This window comes from Elephantulus edwardii, unplaced genomic scaffold (genome assembly GCF_000299155.1).
Source record: "Elephantulus edwardii isolate Elephantulus edwardi_28Jun2011 unplaced genomic scaffold, EleEdw1.0 scaffold00476, whole genome shotgun sequence".
NCBI classification, from domain to species: domain Eukaryota; kingdom Metazoa; phylum Chordata; class Mammalia; order Macroscelidea; family Macroscelididae; genus Elephantulus; species Elephantulus edwardii.
The window spans coordinates 135,943-147,689 of NW_006400226.1; the positions used below are offsets into that span (position 1 = coordinate 135,943).

Sequence of the window (11,747 nt, forward strand, 5' to 3'; positions counted from 1 at the left end):
CCACCCCCACCCCAAGTATACTCCACTCTGCAACCCTCACTGCAGACTCTTATGATAATCATAATGCCCTAAAATATATTCATTTTAAACTATTCTGAATAGTCATTTATTTTTAAAACACAATTTTTATTTTATACTAGTTTACTTACAAAGTTGGTATACATTGTATTTCACACCAGATCTTTCCCCTTTCCTTTACCCACCCCACCTCCACCCATCAAACTGTGTGACCCAGTGATTAGCCCCTCCCCCCTTCCCTGTCCCCATCTCTCTGCTCTCTCCCTTCCCCCCTTGGATCCTCATACACGTTCTGCAAAAAAGGTCTTATACAGTTATTTATCCTTCTGGGGCTGAGTTAGTTCACTTATCATAATGCTCTCCAGCCCCTCCCAAGTTAGTGATTTTCAAAATCATTATTGCTACATGCTTCAGCTAACATTTTATTTGCATGTGATATACACTGTTTGATAATTTCCACATTGTGCTGGATCATCCTTTTTGGGAATGGGAATAAATCTGGATTCCTTCCAGTCACTCGGCTACATAGTTGTCTTCCAAAATTGTTATCAGAGATTGGTGAGCATGTCCAAGGTTGCATCTGTTTCCTGAAATCCCACAACTGGTATTCCATAATGCCTTCAGTGCAGCATGAGATTCTTTCTTTGACATTACTGGGTCCTGATTATATGTTATTTCATGAAATGGTTCAGTGTGGACTAATTCTTCAGGTACTGTGACTATATTCCTTCCATCTTCTTTTTAATGTTTCTTGCATCATTTGAGATTTTGCCCAAAGAATCCTTCAATGTTGCAACTCCAAGTTTGAATTTGTTATTCAGTTCTTTCTTTTTGGTTTTCTAGCTCCAGTTCCTTGCATATTTCATTAAAATATTTTGCTTTGTCTTCTCAAACTGTCCTTTGAAGTTTTCTGTTCAGCTCTCTTACCTCAGCATTCCTTCTCTTTTGTCTGAGAGAGTTTATATTCCATTTCAAGTTCAGTCTCTCCTAACACTCATTCTGGTCTTTTCTTTCTTCCTTGTCTTTGTAGTGTGCTTTTGCTTTCTTCATGGATGATGTCCTAGTTGCCATTCCGCAACTTTTCTGGTCTTTGGCCATTAGTGTTCAGTATGTTAAATATATTCTTAAGATTGTTTTTAAATTCAGTTGGCATACACCCAAGATCACATTTTTGCTCTGTGGACTTGTTTTACTTTTTCCTTACCTTTAATTTTAACTTCCATATATGAGCTGTTGATGGTCTGTTCCAGAGTCAGCTCCTGGACTGGTTCTGACTGATTTTTAACTTCTCCAACATCTCGATTCACAGATTAAGTTAATTTAGTTATTGGAAAGGTGAAATTCATGTACATTCAGCATGGACTGAAGCTCAACATCAAGAAAACAAAGACTGTCACCACTGGGCCAATTGGCAACTTCATTCTAGATGGAGACTGAGATTGTTAATCACTTCAGCTTGCTTGGTTCCACAACCAACACTCTTGTCACCAGCAGTCAAGCAATTAAAAGATGAATTACATTGGGAAAGTCTGCTGTCAGGGATTGAAAAGCAGTGATGCTACTCTGGAGATGAAAGAGAATCAGAATTCAGGCCATGGTCTTCACAATTACTTGCTATGTATCAGAGAGCTAGACAATAGCTAAGGATGATGGAAGGATTGATAACTTTGAGTTCCGACACTGGAGAAGAGTGTTGAACATACTGTGGATTGCCAGGAGAACAAACAAGTCTGTCCTGAAGAGGGTGAAACTAGGCTGCTCCTTGGAGGCAAGAATTTTGAAGCTCCACTTCATAGACTTTGGGCACATGGCCAGGAGGGACCAGTCTTTGGAGAGGGTCATTATGCTTGGAAGGACAGCAAAGGAGAGAAGACTCAGGATGAAATTAACTGAGTGACTGGAGAAACGGGATTGAGTCTATCAGAGATGAGATTGGCTCAGGATAGGGCAAAGTTCAGAGCTAATGTACATATGGTTGCTATGAGTTCCAGGTGACTCAATGGCACATAACTACAACAACAATAACAGTTATCCTTTATATTTTTTAAAGTCTTTGCAATGAATAAGTAATGCATTGCATAAAATTCTATAATTCAATCTCCAGCCTCATTTTTGCCACATAGGTCATATTTGCCAACTACCATTCCTTCTTTGTTTCCAATTCTTGCACTCCAGTCCTTAGCTATTACAAATGTGTTTTGATTGCCTGTTCTTCTAATTTCAGATTACAAAAGTTGGTAGAAATCCTCAATTTCTTAATCTTTGGATTTTATGGTAGGTAACTATTTTTAAATAATGGTTGCATTAATAGGATTTCTTTGTATTTGTATGATATTGATAGCATCCTATAACTCATAGTCTGTAGTGCTTCAGGACAGATCTTGATCTTTCTGATGATGAATGACTGCTACACCATTCTATATCCATATCTAGCAAGGAAGATCATCCAATAATCTGATTCAGAAACGTTCAATACCAGTCAATCTTCTTTCTCTCACTAATGCCTAAGATTTTGATCTCTACATGTCCCACTTAATTTTTACAACTTCCAGTTTTCCTAAATTCATACTTCATATGTTCCATGTTCCAATTATCAATGGATGTTTGCAGCTGTTTCTCATTTTTAATTTTGCCACATCAGCAGATAAAAGTTTTCCATCAGTTGAAGGCTTTCCTTCATCTCCCTCATTACTGTAGACTTAACATCGAGGAGACAGCCCTTGTCCAGACACATCTAGAGTGCCTTCACATCTGGAGTGCCTTGCAATGTCAGGTGCTCATCCTCCAGCACTATATCCAGCCGTATTCTGCTATCCACAGGGTTTTATAAGTCTTATTATTTCTAAAGTAGATGGCCAGTCCTACTTCTTAACCTTGGTCTAGAAACTCCTCTGAAATCTGTCTACCTTGCATGAGGTTCTGAAATACCAGTGCCATAGATTCCATCATCACAGCAACATGCGAGTCACCCAGCAAACTAACTGAGGAGTGGAGCGAATTAGAAGCATACAACTAAATTTACTCCAAAATCCACTAAAGAATGCCAGGTAAAAGAGTCTGGAGTTGAAAGGTGAAGAGTGAGAATAAAATAAGGTGAATGTGGAAGAAAAGCAGTTGGGGGTGGGGGAGAGAACCACAAAAGCAGCCCCTGTGGGCTGGCTGCATAACAGCATTTTATTAGATATTTTAGAGACACACAGTTAACCCTCAGTGAGGTCAAAACTGTAGACACAAAGAAAAACAATGGTCAGTGCTGGAAGCTATGGAACATCACGTGAACTGGCCCTGCAGACCATTTATGTCCCATCCCATCCTACCTAAATCTCATACTGCCTCAGTCTGGTCACCACCCACCCTCCATCCTTCACAACTGCCCCATTCCCCAAAGGCCACATTAGCAAAGGCATGGTCTCTCCTTTCACTCATTTCGTTTTCTACACACACCCACATCTACTTAACTCATACTCCACAAAAAGCAGCTCCTCATTGATACAAAGAATTCATCTATCTTTATGCACTCCAGTATTTTGTGTCTGTACTTAACATTATTTCATTAAAATTTTGCATTAAAAGTTTGTTTATGCAGCTACTTTACAAGCTTCCAAAATTCTTAAGACAAAAATCAATAAATAAACCCTTCGTTATTATTTTTTTCCAAAGTATCTAAATAATTTATTTTAAAATCTTTTTAAAAGTTGAACAAAACTCTATAGCTAATCACTTTCTTAAAGTGTCCATTTTTCAGAAAAGATTAAGTTAACTAAAATGTTATGTCAAGTTCTGATACAATTTTGGGACTGAAAAATAAGTCTTCACCAAAGTAAACAAAGTATCACTCATGATAAAAAAAATACCATAGGAACAGTAGAAATTTAGAAAAATAAAAATGTCTGTATTTCATACACAATGAAGTAGGTCCCAGGTTATCTGTGTGTCTTAATGGAACTAATATTATCTGGAATTTGACTATGAGAGTATAAGACTTAGTTCTGACACCTTTGTTTCTATGCCATTGGCCAACATATCTAATACTGCCAAACTTCTATTTTCTTTTCTATAATAGAAGAATAATTCTTTTCCACACAAGTTTTTGGAGAATAACAGTAGATAACAGATGTTGTTGTTATTGTTGGCTATCTTCGAGTCAAGCACAAGTCATAGTGACCCTATGAACAAAAGGCCTGAAGCCCCTCTACAACTATTGACATTTATCAAAGTTTATAGAGTTTCTGGAGGCAAGTTGTTTAGGAAGTAGATGCCACTCCTGCTTTCAAAGAAAGTAGATACAGGAGGGGGGAAAAGTGTTTTCAACAATGAAAAACCAAAGTGGCATTCATTTTTTTTAACAATAAACTTCCCTCTTTATTGGTTTTGCTTATAAAGTTTCTATACATTGTGTTTCACACTATTCTTCATTCACATTGTATTTCATATGGTAATTCTCATGCATCATGTTTTATAAAATCAATCATGATTGGACCTTGCCCATTATTGTCCTGTCTTTTTGCACATATCCATCCACCAAACTCTGCAGCCCTGTAGTTTTGCCAATACCCATCCTCACCCCTCTGCTCCCACCCTTTCCCACTTGAGATCCCATACATGTTTTATTAGTTATCCTTCTATTTTTACAATAATGGTCTTATGCAGTATTTGTCCTTATGATATTGTATTAGTTCACTCAGTATAATGCTCTCTAGCCTTTCCCAAATTACATAGTATTTTTTGAAATCATTGCTCCGGAGTGCTGTATAGTATTCCATTGTGTGAATGTACCACAATTTCTCAACCATTCTGTTGTGGCTGGACATTTGGGCTGTTTCTACATTCTTTTGAGGTAAATAATGCTGCTATGAACATTAGTGTACTAATATTAAAAGGGTGTGGGTCAAAGATGTGTCCTATCTCGATATCTTTTCCACATATCTATATGTGGAACTGATTATCCAGGAGGCTGGGCTCTATGAGGAGAAGTGTGGCATCAGGATTAGAGGTATACTCATCAATAATCTGCATTTTGCAGATGACACAACCCGGCTTGCTGAAACTGAGGAGGACCTGAAGCACTTGCTGCAGAAGGTCAAGAACTACAGCCTTCAATATGGATTGAAGCTCAACATCAATAAAACAAAGATTCTCATCACTGGGCCGATTGGCAGCATCATCATGGATGATGAAGAGATTGAGATTGTTGACAACTTCAGTTTGCTTGGCTCTTGGTAACAGCAGCCAGGAATTAAAGGATGAATTTCACTGGGAAAGTCTGCTGTCAGAGATCTCTCCAAAGTACCGATGAGCAATGATGTCAGTCTGGAGACTAAGGTGTGCCTGATATAAGCCACAGTCTTTGCAATTACTTGCTATGCATCAGAGAGCTGGACAATGACTAGGGATGATAGGAGAGCTGAGGCCTTTGAGCTGTGGTGCTGGAGAAGAGTACTGAATATATTATGGACTGCTAGGAGAACAAACAAGTTTTTGTCCTAAAGAGGGTGAACCAAGGCTTCTCCTTGGAGGCAAGATTTCTGAAGCTTCATCTAACATACTTTGGACATGCTTCAAGGCAGTATCACTCCATGGAGAGGAATATCATGCTTGGGAGGGTGGAAGGACAGAGCAGAAGAGGGAGACCCCCTATGAGATGGATTGATTCAGTCACTGGGGTGATGAGGATAGTTAGGGCAGAGGGTTGCTATGAGTTGCAGGTGACTCGATGGCACATAACAACAATATATTTATTTCTAGTAGTGGAATATCTGGATCATACGGAGTTTCTATGTCTATTCTTGTGTCTCTCAGAACTGTTCTATAGGGTTTTTTTTGTACAGGTCTGTCATGTCTCTAATTTGGTTCACTCCTGAGTATCTTAATTTGTGGTTGCCTATTGCCTCTGGAAATTGTACAAACTTTGATAAACATTGATAGTTGTAGAGGGGCTTCAGGCCATTTGTTCATAGGGTTGTTATGAGTTGTGCTTGACTCAAAGGCAATCAACAGCAACAATTGCTTACTTAATTTCCTTCTCTATGGTTTTTGGGTGTTGTTTTTTGATACCACTTTCCCCCCTCCTACTTCCTTCTTGCTTTTCCAAAGTGCTTTACTTATTTAAGGTCTCTTTCCTCTCCAAATAAACTTCAAAGGGGCTACTTTTAATTACCCTCCCCCAAAAGAATTTGATATGCTCTAGTAAAAAATCACTAATTTTCCGTGCTTTACACAAGCTTCACCAATTAGCCACACCAGTGCTCTCTTGTGTTTATTTACTCCATATCAAACCTATATATTGTGAGTCACAATTTCTAGCGCTTAAAGGAATGGAGCAAAAAAAAACTGTTAGTAAGAGAAATACTTGCTTACTTTCACTACAATCTGCAGACTCTACACTGACTTATTCTAAAAGTGAAAGACAAGAAGGGAAACAACTTTTTATCTCTGCCTTTGTTGTTGTTACGTGTCACTGAGTCACCTGCAACTCATAGTGACCCTACGTACAACAGCCTTAAACTCTGCTGTATCCTGTGCCAATCTCACTATCTCTTGACACACCTACTGCATTACCCCAGTCACTGAATCAATTCATCTCTGCCTTTAGAAATCTAATTATCTAATTTGCTAAACGCTGTTGTTATTAGGTGGCATCAAATCAGCTACAACTCAATAGCATCCCTATGCACAATAGCTCTGAAACCTATCCTATCTGATCCAGTCTCATTGTCTCCAACACACCTACCCTCACTATCCCAGTTACTATGTTAATCTATCTCATCTGGGGACTTCCTCTCCTGCACTGTCCCTTCCACCCTTCCAAACATAATGCCCTTCTCCATTCAAGGACTGGTCCCTCCTGACAACGTGCCCTAAGTATGTGAGATGGAGCTTCAAAATTCTTGCCTGCAAGAAGCTGACTAGTTTCACCCTCTCCAACAGAGGCTTGTTTGTTCTCTTGGCAGCCCATGGTACATTCAAGACTCTTCTCCAGTACCACAACTCAAAGGAATCAATTCTTCTTCTGTCGTCCTTCAATGATACGTTCAAGACTCTTCTCCAGTACCACAACTCAAAGGAATCAATTCTTCTTCTGTCGTCCTTCAAATTGTTCAGCTCTCTGATGCATAGTCATTAACTGAGAAGAGGACAGCCTGAATTAGGCACACCTTAGTCTCCAGACTGACATCACTCCTTTTTTAGCACTCTGGTGGTCCCCAACAGCAGATTTCTCTAATGCAATTAGAGTTAGGGGTTTAGCAATGGAAATCATCTCCCAAGAAGGCAGACTTAAGATGAAAAGAGGGTGAAAAACTGTATCAAAGGGAATGGAGAAAGAAATAGAATCAGGAAAGGAAAGAGAAGTGTCTGTCTAAAAATAATTAGGACAAGAAAAAGAGTACAGGATTAATAAAAAATGTAGAAGAAAGTTATAAGGATGCAAAACAATCAACAAGAGAACTAGCAAAAGCTCTAACATAGCTTGAAACTTGCTCCCCTTCTCTGATCTTCCTCAATTTGTGTTCATAGTATAGTTAATTTCTACCAGGCTGACTAGAGAAGTCACCCTACATCAGGGCACGGGGCAGAATTTCCAGAAAAAGAAGTGGGAACTGTCCACAGACCCAGAGTTCTAAATTACTTTGAATGAGATTACATCTAAAAATCAGAACACAGGATGACAACTGTTGTTGTTGTTTACCACTGAGTTGGAATCAACTAATAACTGACCCTCTGGCAGGTTTTCAGAGGCAGTTAATTCAGAGGCAGGAGACTGCTCATCCTTCTCTTGTGGAGCAGCTAGTGTACTTGAACTGCATGCCTCTGGTATTGCAGTACAGCTTCCTGCCACTAGACCAGAGCTCCCTTCTGATGATAATATGTAATTTTAATAATTCAGTCTAGCACAAAGCTTGGTGGAAAGCCCTGGAAGTTCAGCAGGGGCTCAGGTGACAAGAAAGAGCCCTTTCAACGAGTCGCGGAATACTAAGCTATAGCACAAATGTTTTATAGGAAAAGGCAAAGTCTACATGGTACCCACAGTAGTAGCCTTTGGTTTATTAAGTAAGGACCTCTAGTTGCTGTAATCAAGGATGCTTTGGGCAGAATATTAAATGATCCAGGAAGTATTAAAATAAGATGGAAAGTGTATACAGAGACACTGTACTGAAAGAAATTGGCAGATACAGAAGAATTTCATGAAACAATATATGAGCAAGAGCCTATGGTGATGAAGGAAAAAGTTCAAGTTGCTTTGAAGGAAATGGCAAAAAATAAGGCCCCTGGAATTGATGGTATACCAATTGACTTATTTCAACTAACAGATGCTGCCCTAGATGTGCCTACCCAACTGTATCAAGAAGTCTGGAGGATAATCACTCAGCCAACTGACTGGAAGAGAACATTATTTGTTCCCATTCCAAAGAAAGGTGACCCAACAGAGTGTAGAAATTATAGAACAATATCATTGAAATCACATGGAAGCAAGATTCTGCTGAAGATCATCAAAAAAATGACTTGAACAGCACATCAGCAGAGAAATGCCAGAAGTCCAGGCTGGGTTTAGAAGGGGTCGTGGTATTAGGGATACTGTAGCTAATGTTAGATGGATCTTAGCTGAAAGCAGGGAGTACCAGAGGAATGTCTGTGTTTTATTGATTATGCAAAGGCGTTTGACTGCATAGATCACAACAAACTGTGGCTGACTCTGAAAATAATGGGAATCCCAGCATACTAATGTGAAACTTATCCTTGGATCACGAGGCAGTTGCAGAACAGAGCAAGGAAACATTGCATCAGTCAACATTGGGAAGGGTGTACACCAGGGATGTGTCTTATCTCCATACCTTTTCAACCTATATGCAGAACAGATTAGATGGGAAGCTGGGCTGTATGAGAAGTGTGACATCATGATTAGAGGAAGATTCATCAACAGTCTGCGTTATGCAGATGACACAACCCTGCTTGCTGGAACTGAAGCGCTTATTGCAGATGGTCAAGGACTGCAGCCTTAAATATGGATTGAGGATCAATATAAAAAAGACAAAGATTCTCACTGCTGGGCTAACCGGCAGCATCATGATGGATGATGAAGAGATTGAGATTGTTAACAACTTTAATTTGCTTGGCTCCACAATCAGCACTCTTGGCACCATCAGCCAGGAAATTAAAAGATGTATTGCAATGGGAAAGTCTGCTGTTAGGGACCTCTGTAAAGTACTGAAGAGCAATGGTGTCACTCTGGAAACTAAGATGCACCTGATACAGGCCATGGTCATTTCAATCACTTGCAATGCATAGGAGAGCTGGACAATAACTAGGGAGGACAGAAGGAGAATTGATGCCTTTGGGCTGTGGTGCTGGAGAAGAGTATTGAATATACCATGGACTGCTAAGAAAACGAACAGGTTCATCCTGGAGAGGGTTAAATCAGGCTGCTCCTTGGAGGCAAGGATTCTGAAGCTTCACCTGGCATACTCTGGACATGTTGCAAGGAGGGACCAGTCCTTGCAGAGGGACATTATGCTTTGCACAAGGTATCAGCAATGTACTAAATGAAGTTAAGCAAGTGGTCCAAGAACAAGAGTTTTCTATGCATGCATGTATAGTTCTCTAGCTTTACTAAGTATCTCCCTTTTAGAGGAAATTAGAGTAATAAGTTGCTTACTTATCTGACACCCCTAAAGATGATCCACATTATAACTACTAAAGGTAGAAGCTATCTGCATAATTTTCACCATGCAATTGAGACTTATGCTAACTAGCTTATAGTTAGCTCACACTGAGTAATGAAACTCAGACATTATTTTTCTAATACAGTAATTAATCTGAGAGTGAACAATGCACAAAGTCACACATATCTAAACCGGGAGCAGAGCTCAGTCAGACTTCAGAGGTAAAGATTAATAAATGTCCACTTTACTCTATTGTTATCTAGGCAAAAGTTAGTGAAAAGCTGAGTCCTGTCTGACCTTAGACACTTATCATTACTTTACTTAATGTGGTTCATTTTTAAGAAAGATTAAATATATCAGAAATTGGTTTTTGCTGTTGTTAAGTGTCACTGAGTAAAGTACAACTCATAGTGGCCCTATGAATAAAAGATCTGAAGCATGTTCTGTCGTGTGCTATCTTCTCACTTCTTGACACATGAGAGCCCACTGCGGCAAGTCACTGTCTCAAGGGTCTTCCTCTCCTTCACTGACCCACTACCCTTCTAAGCATCATGCCCCTCTCCAAGGAATAGCCCCTCTTAGCAACATGCCCCAAGTATGTGAGATGAAGCCTCATCAGACTTCCCTCTAGAAAGCACTTCAGCTGCATCCTCTCCAAGACATACTTGTTTGTTCTCCCGGCCATCCATAGGATGTTCTGTGCTCTTCTCCAACACCACAGCTCAAAAGCATTAATTCTTTTTCTGTAGTCCTAATTCACCATTCAGCTTTCAGATGCATTGCAAGTAAATCAGAAAAACCATGGCCTGAAATCAGACACACCTTTGACCTCAATCTGACATCATTACTCCTCAATAATTTGGAAAGGTCCCTACTGAAGATTTTCCCAGTGCAATGCATCTCCTTATTTCCTGAATGCTGGTACTAGGGGTGTTAATTGTGAATCCAAGAAAGATGAAGTTACTGACAGTTTCAATCTCTTCACCATCCATTATAAGGTTGCCTATCAGTCCAATGTGTTGAGAATCTTTGTTTTCTTGACATTGACATGCAATCCATACCAAAAGCTACAGTCCTTGATCTTCTGCAACAAGTGCTTCAAGCCCTCCTCACTTTTAGCAAGCAAGGTTGTGTCATCTGCACAACACAGATTATTTATGAGTGTCCCTCTCATCCAGATGCTACATACCTCTTCCTAGAGTCGAGCTTCTCTAATAATTTGCTCAGCACACAGACTGGATAGATATGGAGAAAGAAAACCACCCTGATGCAATTCTTTTTAATTTTAAGCCATGCAATATTCCCCTTCTCTGTTCACACTATAACCTCCATCCATGTTCAGGTACAGGTTTTGCATGGACACAATTAAATGCTCTGGGACTCCCATTCTTCTCAGTGTCAGCCACAACTTGTTATGATCCACACAGTCAAATGCTTTTGCATAGACAATAAAGGACAAACAGACATCCTTCTGGTATTCCTTACTTTCAGTCAGGATCCATTTGACATCAGCAATGATACCCTTGGTGCCACAGCCTCTTCTAAATCCTGCCTGAAGTTCTGGAACTTCCCTATCTATCTATCTAGCCATTTTTTTAATGATCTTCAGCATTCTTTTGCTTATATGTGATATTAATGATGTTTGATAGTTTCCATATTCAGTTGGATTACCTTTCTTGAGAATGGGAACAAATACCGATCTCTTCCAATCCATTGGCCAGACAGCTGTCCTCCAAATTTCCTGGCATTGACTGGTGAATGCAACCAAGACTGCATCTAAATTTAAAAAAGCCAATTGGTATCTCACCCATTCCTGTGACCTTATTTTTTGCCTATGCCTTCAATGTAGCTTCCATTTCTTTCTGTATTACCACTGGTTCCTGTTCATATGGTACTTCCTGAAATATTTTAGTGTCAATCAGTTCTTTTTGGTACAGTGATTCTGTATATTCCCTCCACATCTTTTTTTTTTTTATGTTTCCTGGGTTATTAAATATATTGCCCATGTGCCCATGTTGTTGTTATTGTTGTTGTTCTTAAGTGCTGTCAAGTCACAGGCGACTCATAGCA

At 39.5% G+C, this 11,747-nt stretch overlaps 1 protein-coding gene across 1 annotated transcript in view; it reads right to left on the minus strand.

Annotated features, from left to right (window-relative positions):
* The window catches only part of LOC102862155 (homeobox protein BarH-like 2-like), a 181,541-nt gene that overhangs the window by 72,978 nt on the left and 96,816 nt on the right, over positions 1-11,747 (minus strand). The gene's annotated exons all lie outside the window — the stretch shown is intronic.